The sequence below is a fragment of the Macaca nemestrina genome, chromosome 12 (assembly GCF_043159975.1).
Source record: "Macaca nemestrina isolate mMacNem1 chromosome 12, mMacNem.hap1, whole genome shotgun sequence".
Classification (NCBI taxonomy): domain Eukaryota; kingdom Metazoa; phylum Chordata; class Mammalia; order Primates; family Cercopithecidae; genus Macaca; species Macaca nemestrina.
Window position 1 is genome coordinate 126663800 of NC_092136.1, and position 15257 is coordinate 126679056.

General features: G+C 44.8%; 1 long non-coding RNA gene across 3 annotated transcripts in view; it reads left to right on the forward strand.

Moving 5' to 3' along the window:
- LOC105476231 (uncharacterized) overlaps positions 1-15257 on the forward strand; it is a 69429-nt gene that overhangs the window by 42819 nt on the left and 11353 nt on the right. The window contains exons 1-4 of one of the 3 annotated variants that reach the window (XR_011611155.1): positions 324-1036; positions 1384-1452; positions 7787-7954; positions 12511-12738. This is a non-coding gene — a long non-coding RNA (uncharacterized lncRNA). Of the gene's footprint in view, positions 1-323; positions 1037-1383; positions 1453-7786; positions 7955-12510; positions 12739-15257 lie in introns of those variants that run through there. The other 2 variants (XR_011611154.1, XR_011611156.1) reach the window with 2 other exon arrangements.

Below are 15257 nucleotides of genomic sequence, written 5' to 3' on the forward strand. Positions count from 1 at the left end.
TCCTCCCTTCCTCCCAATTTTCCTCCCTCCCTTTCCCTTCCCTCCCTCTCCTCACCTTGCCTGCCTTCCTGCCTTCCTTCTTTAATTATAAAACAACATGTTAAAGATTCTGGTCCTGAAATCTCATTCGAGTTCATAAAAAAACTAAATTCAAAGAATCTTGATTTTTTTCCCTCTTCAGGGACTTTGTCATGAATTCTTAGCTGATTTCCCTTGTGGCATACCCAGGTCACATGAGAGAGAGAGAGAGAGAGAGTGTGTGTGTGTGTGTAAGGGATGGAAACGGGCCTGTCTTTATGGAACAGGTACAGTATTTCACAGACGGCTGACTAGTAATGGAATTCTTCTATCAAAAGCTTCTTTTCTGGATCCTTAACTGATTAGCAGATGCAAATTCTACACTGAATGCTGATAAGACCAAACCACACATATTTGTGTATCTGTGCACACACACACACTATTTTTATTAAAATGCAGACACATCTATATTACTGCTGCATTCACTTCTACATAGTAGAATCTCCTTCTTCTTGCAGCTTCAAAAGATAGCCAGGCAGGAATTATTTTATAGAATGGAAGTAATTTCTATGGGGCCAAACAATAATAAGGAAATTGGAAGTCAAGGGCTATCATCCGAATGGAGCTGGAGAAGAAGCTCCATCAACCATGGAAGGAAATTATGATCACTCCTGTCTTCCTGCTCCTTTGTGTATCCAGGTGTCCTCTATCAAGAGCACGTGTTTCCCTAGGCCTAGAATGGGCCTTTCTTACATCACTGTGGCCCACTCCATTCTCCAACAGAACTCTTAGCAGCTTAAACTTCAATAATGATTCTCTAATAATTTGGTTGTGTGGCTATTTCCACCACCTCCTGCCCACCTTGGAAAGTTGTATTTCCAGAGGTTAGGTCCTGGCAGCAACTTCCATGGACCCTCTGTGCTCAGAGGTGAGGGCCGAGTCAGCACTTTCCTGGCTGGACAGTTCCTCGCCCAAGCCTCTGACTTCGCCTTCCCTGGCCTTCCACTCCCTTCCTCTGGTAAGGCTCTGGCATCAGATGGAAGGACCCCAGTGGCTACAGAGGCTGGTGAATGAACAGTGAGCCTGCTGCAGAGCCTTCATTTCTCATTGTCTCTTCATCCAGACCAATTAGCCCTTCCACTACCCCATAGTGAAAAAAAGAAATGATGCATGTGAACTTGGCATTATGGGGAGGCCCCTGAGGTATAGATATTAAGTACATATGAGATTTCCTCTTTTATCATTGTCGTGTATTTTTCACAGACATTCATCTCAGGACTTCCCAGAAGACAGACCCACCCCAATTTTCCTGTCCCTTCTTGTTTCAGTCACTGCTCTCTTACCTTGTCTTCCTTCTCTTCCCAGGATGAAGGGGAGAATTGGAGTCTTGCACAATGAAAGGACAACATTGCTGCCAAAAGAACCATCGTGACTGTAGGCATATTTTCCACCCCCATCCTGCAGGTTTTCTGCCTCCTGTTGGCCCCTGACTAATTTTGCTCCTGGGCAGTCTGAGGTGGAATATAATTTGTATAAAACAAATTATGCTCAACCTCACTTATAATCAGGGAAATGTGAGTCAAAACCACAATGAAATATCACCTCATGCTATTTAGGATGGCTGTTATCAAGTAGACAAGAAAGAAGTGTTGGTGAGGGTAAGGAGAAAATACAATCGTGGCAAACTGTTGGTGGGAATGTAAGTTGGTAAAGCCATTATAAAAGGCACTATGAAGGAATTTCAAAAAATTAAAAATAAAACTGCCAAATGTTCCATCAATTGGTCTTCTGGACACATAATCAAAGGAAATGAAGTCAGTATCTCAAATAGATATTTGCACCCCATATTCGTTGCATCATTTTTTGTAATAGCCAAGATATGTGAGCAATCGAAGTGTCCATCAACAAATGAATGGATAAGGAATCATGGTACATATATACAGTGGAATATTATTCAGACATAAAAAGGAAGGAAATCCTGTCATTTCTGAAGACATTAATGAACCCAGAGGACATCATACTAAGTGAAATAAGCTAGAAACAGGAAGACAAAAACCACACGATCTCACTTACATGTGGAATTTTAAAAAGTCAAACTCATAGAAGCAGAGAGTAGAATAGTGGTTGTCAGGGGCTTGGGATAATTGAGGAGATGTTGGTTAAAGGGTACAAACTTTAAGTTATAAGATGAACAAGTTCTGGCACTCTATTGTACAGTATGGGTGGTGACAGATGTGTAATTAATTTGATGGTGGCATTCATTACACAATGTATATGTATATCAAATCATCACATTGTACACCTTGGATAAAATCTACCTTTATTTATCAATTAAATATTTCAAAAATTTTTTAAAAATGGAAGGCCAAAAGGGGCAAATGGAGAAACTTCTTTGTGTAGAGCTGATGTCCAAGCTAGAATTTCTAAACTTTTTCTGTAACCTAGAGTCTCTTTTATACTTTTGACTTACCCATCATTCATAACAGATCTCAGGAATGCTCATCACACTGCCTATTGCTAAAAACTCAAATAAGTTATTGTTATATGAACAACCCAAGTTAATGCAGTCATTAAAGGAAATACAGAGTCTTGACTGAAAGAGGTCATTTCTATTTTTCGTTGTGATACTCAGATCATAACCCGTCACATGTTTTAGGGAGAATGAAAATAGGCTGGAGTTCCTTCAGCAAACAGCATGCTGTGGAATAAAACGTTCTACATGAGAATACTTAAACAACTTGGAGTGCCTGGTGCCACCATGTAAATTGTGAGGTGTCATACAGGCTGGTCTTTAGATTAGAGATTGGACTTAGTCTCTGTAGTCCTATGAGTAGAGCAGGTCGGGGTGGGGCTGGGCAGGGAGGAAGATCATCTTAAAGTGATAGACTTAGGCTCAGTGTGAGGAAGGATTTCTAAGAGTTGGAGCTGCTCAGAGGTGAAATATCAAGAGAGTGCCCTTCAGGAGCAGTGTCTGAAGACAGACCACATGGCCAATAGGGAGAGATAAGAAAGCTGGGTGGCCTTTAGCGCTTTGCTTCCAGTCCTGGGAATCTCACTGAGATATCTAGTGACCACTCAACCCAAAGAACAGACACATGTCTGCCGTGTCTCTCTGGGCTCATCCTGCTTATTGCAAGTGAGGCCCAAAGCTGGGGCTGTTATTCCCTGATGTTTCAGGTCCACATGCAACTTATTCTCAGATCTTTTCCGAACAAAACAGAGAGACTGTTTGCCAGACAGCTGGACCAGAATGAGGGGAAAGAAGATAAGGCCCAACCGAGAAGTCAGAAAAGCTTCACTTTTCATTAGCTCCACATTCCAAAGTGAGAAATCCATGTGCTTAGCTGCAATTTGAAGCAATTAGTCTTTGTTCTCACACATTCTCAAAGAATGACTTAAAGAAGCCCAAATAAATATTTTCAGAAAAGAGAGTAAATTTGTATTACTTAACCCAAGGAATGCAAACAAGTGTAATTAAAGTGAATACCCATAAATAAAGTAAATACATTAGTTAGGAAATGAATTAATTAGTGTTTAATTACTATCAATTACTAAAATCACTACAGAATTACTTGTAGAATGGATTGAATCTCTTGCTCCTATTAATAATTTCCATTGCTAATTGTATGCACTTGTATTTTCTTTTCTTTGGGTGCATCTTAGCAGAGCTAATAGGAGGAAGCAACAGCACAGTGAACAATGACAGGGACATTTTTTTTTCTTTGTTCAGTAAAAAACAAAAGTGGTTTGAAATATATCTGCCTGGTTGTCAAAAGCCAATGCAGGTAAGGAACAGACGCAGGAAGGAAGGTGGTCCTCGTGACACAGGGTGACCCTTGCCATTCCCTGCTGAGGGGAAGCAGCTGATGTTTGTGGCAGAGTCGTAAGGTGAGGGGTGTGTGTGTGGGTGTGTGTGTGTGTGTGTGTGTGTGTGTAGGGAGGAGAAAGGTGGGGACTGGGAGGCTCAATGCCTGAGCTCACTTCCAGCATGCTCTGTGGAACGCATATGTAGACTGGCAGCCAGGCATCTCTACCCACTGGTCTTGGCAGGTGGGGGAATAGGTTTGATGTTTACCTGGAGAACAGAGTACATCATTTGCTGCCTTGCAGGTGGAGACAACACATCTGACATCATGCTCCCTAAGAGGCAACACACTAGCTAGTGCGAGAAACTGATGTATGCAAATGACAGGCTGAGGGTAAGGAGTGCCTTTCCTGGGATCCACTCTGCCTGCTCACCAGCATTCTCATTTTCCTGTTTACACAACATCCCCTTTCCCCTTCCCTGCCCTCTCCTCCTCTCCCTCATGCACACAGACTCTCAAGCCAGACTGCCTAGGTTTGATTCCAAGCTTTCTCACCTGAAAGGCCTTGGGCAAATTACTTAACCTCTGTGAGTCTCGATTTCCTCACCTGTAAAATGGGGAGAATGACAGTACCTACCTCTCATGGTTCTGGTGAGAGCTCAGATCAGTGGGTGACACATCACAATCTCTGCTTTATTCATTTTCTTGGTATTTCCGCCACATATTTCTTGTGGAGTAGTTGAGGGGGTCATATGATGTGGAGATAAACTAGCTGGGAGGATGGGAGGAGTGATTTGGGAGGGAAACGAAGTTGAGGAGGAGAAACTGGTCCTTAAGTGGTTGTTCTGTTGATTAGTTAGGGTTCTCCAGAGAAATGGCACCCATAGGAGGTTTATTATGAGGGATTGGCTCACATGATTATGGAGGTGGAAAAGTCCCATGACCTGTTATCTGCAAACTGGAGGCCCATGAAAGCCGGTGGTGTAGTTCAGTTGAAGCCCAAAGGCCAGGAGTGCCACTGTCGGGGGGCAGCATAATATGGGCATCCCAGCCGAAGGAGGAGAGAGCAAACTCACCCTTCTTTTGCTTTGCTGTCCTATTCAGGCCCTTTAAGGAATAGATAATGCTCGCCCACATTGGTGGGGGCAGATCTTCTTTGCTCAGTTTGTTTATTTAAATGCTAATCTCTTCCAGAAACACTGTCACAGGTATACCCAGAGATAATGTTTTTTCACCTATCTTGGCATTCCTTAGCCTAGTCAAGTTAACACATAGGAACCTAAAAAACAAAAAAGTCAGAACCTCAAAAGGAGAGTAAATGGTGATCACTAGGGCTTGGGGTTTGGGGGAAATGGGGAGAAGTAGGTTAAAGGGCAAGTACCTTCAGCTATAAGATGAATAAGTTCTGAGGATCTAATGTATAGCACGTTGACTCTAGTTAATAATACAATACTATTTATTTGAAACTTGGTAAGAGAGTAGCTCCTAAGTGTGTTTTATGTGTGCACACGCACACACACACACACACACACACACACACACACGGTGACTATGTGTTGTGATGAGAGTATTGATTAATTTGATTGTGGTAACAATTACACAATGAATATGTATATCAACTCATCATGCTGTACACTTTGAATATATACAAATTTTATGTGTCAAATACACCTCAATAAAGCTGGACATTTAAAAAAAGAAAGCTAAGGGAGAGACCAGGAGTGAAAAGAGGTCTGCCATTGCTTGACACTGGTCCCGAATTCATTTTATCATTCTGACGCATCCATTCCTGACTTTCTGGGTAACCATCAGCCTGTTAATTATCCCAGCTTAATCCCAGGATTTTCATTTGTAAAAAAGAATAATATAAATATTTGTTTCATGGCATTGCTGTAGGGCCTACCACTGGAAGTTTTTGAGTCACCCGCTGTAGTGCGAGGTGCAAAGGTTAGACTGAATAAATAATAACTGGTATAATTGGCACTGAAATTAAAAAGCTGAAACACAACATTAAGCATTGCACTCTGTTGGTGTGAAGATAACAGGGACTCTTGCATAAGGGCAGTGGTAACAGAGCCTGTCTCTGTCCTGTCCCTCCATCCCCACTCACCTCCCCCACACCTTCCTGGGATGCTATTTGTAGGCTCTTCCTTTTCAGAAAGTGTCAGGGCCTAGGGCTCACAGCTCCATGAATCAGATCCTTCCCACAAACTCACCTGCTCTTTACCATCGGGCTGGGCTGTAGTTATTCTAGTCACAGCTGAGCTGCGGTCACTCACCTCTGCTGCCATGGCCTCAGCACTGGTTCAGAATGAGATTATCATCCTGGTGGGCACGTACAATGACTAAGGAGGAATGCTGCCTCTTCAGGTCAACTTACCATTCACCCACGACTGGGAAGTGCAAGGCTGAAGAAGACGCTGGCTGCCTTTGAGAAGCTCAACATTTTGAGCACCCCATTGTCACTGCACAATTCTGCCCTAGACCAAAAATCAGAGTCCCCAACACTGGGAAATATCTTTTAAAAGTCTCTGTGTCCTAGATGGCTGTTATTTCACCTTCGGGAGGCACTCAGCAGTGATTCCGTTGAGGCTGACCTCTTGCCAAGGGAGTGAATGACGCTAATCTCTTGGATGTCTTCTGTGTCCCATGTTATTTTAGCTCTCATTGTAAGCTCATTCATTCATTCTTTCATTCATTCATTCAATGTTCATGAGATCCAGAATGCATAACAGTAGAGAAGACTCATTCCCTGCCTCTAAAGGTACAATTGAGTACGTACTAAAATTCATTCATTCTTTCATTCATTCATTCAATGTTCATGAGATCCAGAATGCATAACAGTAGAGAAGACTCATTCCCTGCCTCTAAAGGTACAATTGAGTACGTACTAAAATACAGTGTGATATACACCATGAGCTTTTTAGAAGAGAGTAAAAAGAGGTGAAAGGTCAGGGAGGCTTCTGAGAGAAAGCAACCCTTACGCAGAGGTTTACGTGTCAATTATACCTCAATAAAGCTGGACCAGAAAGAAAGAAAGAAAGAAAGAAAGAAAGAAAGAAAGAAAGAAAGAAAGAAAGAAAGAAAGAAAGAAAGAAAGAAAGAAAGAAAGAAAGAAAGAAAGAAAGAAAGCAAGCAAGCTAAGGGAGAGATCAGGAAGAGTGGGTTGAGATCTGCCATTGCTTGACACTGGTCTTGAATTCATTTTATCATTATGATAAATCTATTCCTCACTTTCTGGGTAACTATCTGCCTGTTCATTATCCCAGCTTAATCTCAGGATCCTTGTTTCAGAAACTGGAATAATATCATATTTGCTTCCCAGCATTGATGTGGGACCAGCAGCGGGAGTGTTTTTGAGCCACCTTCTGTAGTGCTAAGGGAAAAGGGGACCATGATAAGGTAAGTGACAATCAGAGACAAGTGAATTACAGCCTAAGCTCCCACAGAGCAGGGAGGACTTTTTCCATTTGAGGTATGAACAAGGGTCTGTGTGACTCTAAGGACATTAACTGTTCAACCACATCAAGCTATCTTTTGTTCCTTCCCGTCTCCCCTTGAAGCAAAATCTTCCTTCCTCTTCTGTTTCTTTCTCCTAATTTTTGCTGCAACCCTAAGCACCTGTAGGAAAGGGTGAGGGGGGCCGACTGCCTAGGTTGGACTCCTGACTCTGCATTTATTTGGTGTGTAACTCCAGATGCATTGCTAAACCTTTCTGAATGTAAAATGGAATACCTGCCTCAGAGCTGTGTGAGGATTAAAAGGAAAGAAAAAAAGGAAAGAAAGATATTGTTTGTAGAGAGCTTAGCATAGCGCCTGGTACATAGTAATTATTCAACAGATCATAGATAATATCATTATTGTGGATGCTAAGCTTCATTTTTTGTCTCAGTTGATTGTTATTAAGCCAGGCTAATGTGTTGCTTGATGAGGCATTGGCCTAAGTTGTATTTGCATTTCAGATGGAGAAACCTGAAGACCAAAATTTATACCACCCCTAAGGAGAGCAGCCATCTTCCTCCCTGTCCTGAGCAGGAATAAACAAAGACTGAACAAACTCTTGCAGCGGGGCGGGTGGCAGGAGATGTTTCCAAGCTTTACTCAAAGAAAACGGAGATGCCTTTGTACATGTAAGTGATTTGCCACCTGTGCAAAGTCTGCAAGATAGCCCTAGGGGGAGAGTTCCTGAGACACCCGAGCTCGTGTCTGCAACCCTCATCTCCTTTCTGTGCCGACTCAGGAAGAAAATAAGCCCCAGCAGGAAACTCACCCTTTGAAATGTCAGAGTCCATGAAGTAAGGGCGAGGTGCCCTAAAGCATCCAAATGGCATCTTCTGCCCCAAGAACTTATCCAAGCCCTCATCCTGACACTGGGGAGGCTGAGTTACCTCGGTAGGTGCCCCCCACAAGTGGGAGACAAGCAGCGGTCATTGGTTTTCATTTGCTGAAATCAGCAACTTAATCCTAACTTAACCAGAGCCTGAATCTCCCCCTTCCAAGGCAAGGCCTTCCCTGGGAATGATTGAATTTCGCAGGGTGCAATAAAACAAAGGGCTTCTGCTGAATCAGGCGCCAGACTCATAAGCCTGTAAATCTCCTGCTTACTCTTCAAGGTGGGGATGTTATCTCCACCCCAGCCATCCCCGTCATGTCATGGCGCCTGCTGTTTCCACAACCTCTCCTGCTAAGAAGATGACCCTAGGTAAGGCATTCTCTCCAAATCGAAGCTATGCATGGCCCTGAGTCATCATTCAGGAAGCTGGTGGCAGTGGGGAGCTCATGTTACAGACACGCTCTCTAGATTGCCAGTCCGGCTAGTTTCAAAATATGCCCAGGTGCTTATTGCTGCATGTTCATTGATGGGGTTGAGAAGAGGGAAAGTGGAAACCAGACCATCTAGGGGAATTCCAGTCCAGGTGTTCCCAGAGACCTAGGCCGTGAATAGGAGAGCAAGGATTGTACAATCGATTCTCCAGAGACCTTCAGCTTAGCAGAGTGTGTTCAATAAAGACTGTTGGTTAAGATAAAGCAGAGAGCTAATCAGCCGAGGGAGATCTCCTTTAAGTGAGAGTTTTCAGAATCTGGTTTTAGCAAGTGTCAGGCTTGGGAAGAGGCAAGATTGACAAGAGCTCAGACCCCTGAATCACTGCTTGTTGCCCGGTTTGACTTAGTAGATAGCACACATAAAAGCCAGTCACTCCCATCTCTTGAGATGTCCGACTTCGTATTAAGACTTCTCTGGTGAGCTCCAGGTGGGGGTTTATCAGAGGGTTGGGGCCCAGGAGCCGGGGCTAGAGGTCCTGCCTTGCCTCTGACTATGGCCCATGGTGAGCTCACTTGAGTCTCAATCTCCTTTCCTGGGAACTAGGGGATGGGAGTGAATTACTTGACTAGGTTCTCTCTAAGGCCTCCCCCAGTTGAAATGTTTATCTCCCCTTTAGGAGGCAGAGAGCTTGGGGTATCTGGGAAGCCAGGGAGTGAAAAATATGTCCCGTTCTTGGACACAGGGGCCAATCCAAATGGCGTGTCTTTTTGTCCCTGTTTGTAAGCTGGCCCAGGAAAGCTGCCAGGTGCTTTTGGTGGAGCAGCCAGAAACAGCTCTCCAAAGCCCTCTGACAGAGACTGTGGCAGCAGAAGTGACGAGTGACAGGTCTTTTCTCTGAATGGGCACAGCCCTCTGTGGACATCTGATCCCACTCCTACCTCACTGTCTGTGTTCAGTGATGGCTAAGAGCACGAGCTCTTTGGGCAGAGAACCAGCTTCCAACCTTAGTGTTGGCAAACCGTGCAACCCTGGACCACTCAGTCCTTGTCTCGTGGATCTGCTTGGAGTCAGGACATAATATCTGTGAAGCAGGAACTACCGTGCCCAGAGCTTGCTCTATGACGATCAGCTCCAGGAGGGAGACGGTGATGTCATGGCTTCTGTTAGGTAGTAAACTTCTAGGGGGCAGGGTCTTCATCCTGTTTATCTCTGCATCCCCTGCTGGACCCAAATGGTTGGCCCAGACTTGCTCAACACAAACCGATGGATGAATAAGTGAGTAAACACAGTCGGTTCATGGCCATGGGTTTCTGGCACCTGTATCAAGATAGAGATGACTTGTAGAGGAATTACCTCTGCAAAATGCCTTTCTCCAAGAAAAGCTGTTTCGGAAGCTCCATTATGCTTCTAAAACAGGGATCTCCAATCCCTTGGGGCCATGGACTGCTACTGGTCCATGGCCTGTTAGGAACCAGGCTGCACAGCAGGAGGTGAGGGGTAGGTGGGCAAGCAGTGAAGCTTCATCTGAATTTACAGCAGGACCCTATCACTTGCATTACTGCCTGAGCTCTGCCTCCTATCAGATCAACAGAGACATTAGATTCTCATAGGAGCTCAAGCCCAGTTGTGAATAATGCGAACCAGGGATCTAGGTTGCCTGCTCATTATAAGAATCTGCTTATTATAAGAATCCAATGATCTGTCACTGTGTCCATCACCCGAGATGGGACCATCTAGTTGCAGGAAAACAAGCTCAGGGCTCACATGGATTCTACGTTATGATAAGTTGTATAATTATTTCATTGTATGTTACAATGTAACAATGATAGAAATAAAGTGCACAATAAATGTAATGCAGTTGAATCATCCTGAAACCATTGACTCCTCGTAATGGTGACAACCATCACCACCACACCAGTCCATAGAAAAATTGTCTTCCACAAAACCGGTCCCTGTTGCCAAAAATGTTGGCTGCTCTAAAATAAGGCTGACCCTTCCAAAATTCTACTGATCTACCTGGCAACTTCTCAGTTCTTGCAATGCCTCAGTTCTTGCAATGCCCCACTAGACAGTCAGGGGAAAGGATTGTTATGCCCAGACCGTTTATTCCCCGAAGAAGACCACCAGAGTCCAGAGTCAAAGCTAAGCAGCAAGGATCTTTATTACAGGTTCGAACCTGGAACTCTCACTCGCTCGTGAAACGAGACGGGCAGGAGAGCTCCCCCACTGAGCTCCGAGCAGTGTTATATAGTCTAAGAAAAGTGGACATAGAGTTATTATACAAATCAGATATATGATTGGCTAGTGTTTGAACAAGGCAATTTGGCTAACTATGATTGGTTCCCGCCATTTCTGATATTTCGGTTCAACCTTTGAGGCGGGAGAGCAGGTTTATGGCAGCAAGAGTTTATCTTACTTAAATACGTCTTGTGACCTTGCCTCAGAACTTACAAAATCTCTGGTATGTGCAAAACAAAATCTCTGGTACGTGCAGAAAAACAGGTACTCACAGAACTTACGAAATCTCTGGTATGTGCAAAGATTAGAGAGCAGAACAAAGGGTGTAGCGGGGTGGGGGGGCGGGTACACATCTATCTTTGTGTCCTTTCATTTCCCCCTCTCATAAGTAACTGGATGTCCAATCTTGGATTTCCAGAGTCTTATAATGTAGCCTCACTTTCTGGGTGCAGGAGAGGCTGGTGATGGCTACGGAGGACCATTAGTTGGATGGTATCAAACCTTTCTCTGACAAATTGTAAAATCTTATTTACTACACAGGGGCCTATAGTGAATAGAAGCAGCAAAGACATTAGTGGGTCTAAAAGGGGTGCCAGAAGGGAAAACATTGAAGAGCTCCACCAATTGTTAGCGGCTGTAGTGAATTGTTGCTTTTTCATCTCTAAGCTTAGTTTGTGTAGGCTTTGGACTCTTTCCTCAACTAACCCTGACTCATTTATATAGAAACAGCATTCTTCTTTGAGGAACATACAGGTACCTCCTTTCTCAGCCATGAGTAAGTCTAAGGCTCTGCGGTTTTGGACTTACACTCAACACTTAACAATAACGGACAGACAGTGACAAACGATGAGCCTTCGCGAGCGTGTGTCGGATTTCCGACTTGAGTCAGACGGGGCAACCAAGGATGGAGGCCCCCAGATGGGCACTGGGGGACGTCTCCCACCAGTCCCGAGTGGCTGTCTTTTAGCGCGTCCGCCAAGACCGTGCCACTTACGGAACAGACCAATACAGATTACAGATTACAGGTTTCGCGAAATTTCAGGGGGACAGACAGAGATAAAGACAGAGACAGTGACAAAGCCGGCTTACCTACAGATTAAGATCCATTGACTTGGGGGTCTGGTGGGCTTGGGGGAAATCCCGGATGAGCCCCCATTTGTTATGCCCAGACCGTTTATTCCCCGAAGAAGACCACCAGAGTCCAGAGTCAAAGCTAAGCAGCAAGGATCTTTATTACAGGTTCGAACCTGGAACTCTCACTCGCTCGTGAAATGAGACGGGCAGGAGAGCTCCCCCACTCAGCTCCGAGCAGTGTTATATAGTCTAAGAAAAGTGGGCATAGAGTTATTATACAAATCAGATATATGATTGGCTAGTGTTTGAACAAGGCGATTTGGCTAACTATGATTGGTTCCCGCCATTTCTGATATTTCGGTTCAACCTTTGAGGCGGGAGAGCAGGTTTATGGCAGCAAGAGTTTATCTTACTTAAACACGTCTTGTGACCTTGCCTCAGAACTTACAAAATCTCTGGTATGTGCAAAACAAAATCTCTGGTACGTGCAGAAAAACAGGTACTCACAGAACTTACGAAATCTCTGGTATGTGCAAAGATTAGAGAGCAGAACAAAGGGTGTAGCGGGGGGCGGGGGGTGAGTACACATCTATCTTTGTGTCCTTTCAGGATAACAACCTTCCTGGGACATGCCAAGTGGACTCTTGATGCCAATGCTCTGCCATCCCCTGACAAGGAGCTTTTTCCTATGGAAGAGTCTCTAACACCTCTGGAAGTTTCTAAGTCCTGTACAGCAAAGCCAGAACTCAGAATACATCTCTCAGAAGAAATGGAATAAGGAGCTTTCCTATGGGACCAATGCAGTGACATGAGAAGCTAAGATGTGCTGCTGTGGTGGTGAGTTTTGCAGACTGTTGAGGACCTGAGGCGCCCCCTCCTCCCACACACACTGTGGGCTGTGATTCATCTCTTCTGGAAGCCCAGAACAGGAGGCTCCCCAGGGTTCTTTCACACGGACCCTCTCTGTGAAAGAGAGGTGTGTGCCTTTCCCCATAAGCCCCCACTCATCCTCACCTTCAAGGCCTTTCTATGCATTTCCAGGAGACATTTCGAGGGTTCACGGGGTGCCCTGGCTCCCAGGCTGTGCAGGCTGTCGTGTGGCAGCTCCAGAAGTAATTATGAAGGCAGAATGGGCAGCGGGAGGACCATCAGTCAACTCTGGACAGAGGCGCCTGTCCTGTGACCCACCTAGGGGCCTGTCAGAAATAGAAATAATTTTAATGAAAAGGCACAGTCCTTAGTCCTTCTAATGCTGGCCAAGCAAAATGGAGGGGAGATTTTCGTAAGAGGACAGGACTCTGCTTTTAGCAGCAAAGCAGCCCTGAGAGGTGGGAGTGTAAGAAATTTAGGGGAAAAAAATCCTGGTGTATGTTAACAGTTTCTTTCCCCTTCTGCCTTTCTCTATCTCAAGTGACAGCAGGGATAAGAACAGAGGTGCTTTACATCCTCGGAAGTCAAACAAAGAGGGAGCCATTTGTCAGGAATGGGACCAGTTTGCGACACAAATGGAAAAGCACAGAAATGTCATAGAAGTGTATCTTCCAGCTAGGTGTGGTGGCTTATGCCTTTAATCTCAGCACTTTGGGGAGGCCAAGGTGGGAGGATTGCTTGAACCCAGAACTTTGAGACCGGCCTGGGCAACATAGCAAGACCTTGTCTCAAAAAAAAAAAAAAAGAAAAAAAAAGAGCGTATCTTTGGTGCTCTTCTGCTTCCTGTTTTTGCTCCTTCCATCCTTCCGTAGAGCTCAAATTTTCTGTTTCTCCACTTGGCGCCCCTTCCCTTTCCCTGAGCAGCAAAACCCACTGACTGTGAACCTCTTTAGGCCAGGACTTCTCCTTGTTCTGGCCTCCCCAGAACCAAGCACGATGCCTGCCTGGCAGCTGCTGCTTTTACAGTATTTGTTAAAGGAATGAAAACCTCTTCTCAAAGCTCCCAATCACACCTCGATGTAGAGGACTGATAACAGCTGAGAGCTTTGCCTCTTCTCCTGGGACATCAGTATTTTAAAAACAGATCAAAGCGACCTGGAAAAAGTTCAATTACATTCAATGGTAGAGTTCCAGACAGCATTTGATCCTTTCCTTTGAGCAAAGGACCTTCTCCATCCCTAAAACCAAATCACAGAAGCCTGTGGCCTGTCAGGGCCACTGGAAATGGGTGAGTGTAGCCTTTTGCATTTGCAAAGAACAGCTGTCAATTTTAATGCATTCATGGCCTTCTCCTGAAGGGGGAGGGGTGAAAAGCCTACTCTTTGTTCGGTGCTCCCTGAAATCATTCCATTTAAATGCAGATTGGGAGCCTTCCTTCCTCTAAGTGGTCACAGAGAAGACTGAGCAAAGTTGAAATGATAATTTTCCTTAAGAAGAAAGAGAACAGTTTGATTCATTTCCCCATGGCACCCACTGTCATTTCTTTTTACTGTAGCACTCTTCTCTTTCTGTCCCCCCCCAACACCCCTTAGGTGGCCTTTCTCATCCCCAATCACCCCAGTTTTTGCATCGATAGGCTCCTTTAATTATGCAAATCTTCCAAGCCTTTAGTATCTTCCTAGTTTAAATGGAAAAAATCCAGCCCCAAGTCCTGCGGTTATCTCCTTCCTCCTATTATTTCTCCACCAGATCCGGGCCCTTTTATATTGAACCCGAGGAAAGATGAAAGGCCACATTGCTGGGAAATTAACAGGAGGGGGCCTAGATCATTAAAAAGAAGACCTTTCCCAACTTTTGATTTTCAAGAGACATTTGAAAATCTCTCCGTTCTGAGCAGCTGACTAAGGCAAAGACAACCTCTCCCAGAACAAAGCCAGAGCTTGCTCTGGTGGCCTGAGAATCCGGGCCCTTGGGGCTCTGCTCCTGACTCTTTCATGATCTTGTCCTGGAGAAGGAACTGACTGGTTTCTACTGTCTGTTCTCACAATATTTAGGGGCTAGTTGGGTAGTTTGGCCCCAAGTCTGCCAGGAAGTAATGAGCAAATGAGAATTGGGAAGCAAGCCAGGCTCTGGCTGAAATGTCCGTTGACTTGCCTCTTCTACACGAAGCTCACTGAGGGTTACGATGTGAGAACTGGACAGGCGTCCAAGATCAGAGTCAGATTAGAGTCCCTTTTAGATGCGTGTCTGCTGCCAAATGCTACCTGTGGGAGGAAGATAGTTCATTTCCTGGGAAATGCTAACAAAGGGCCTGCCCTGAAGCCCCTCCCAAAACAAAGTCCTTCGCCTTTAGATCTCTCTCCTAAGTTGTAAGGCCCCTGACTCCCTCAGGAGGAAAGAGGTCAAGGATCTGAGAATGCACAAAAATAAACCCCTTCACATTCTTATCTTCCTCCATCTCAGTGGTTTCAGAGTCTTGCTTGGGA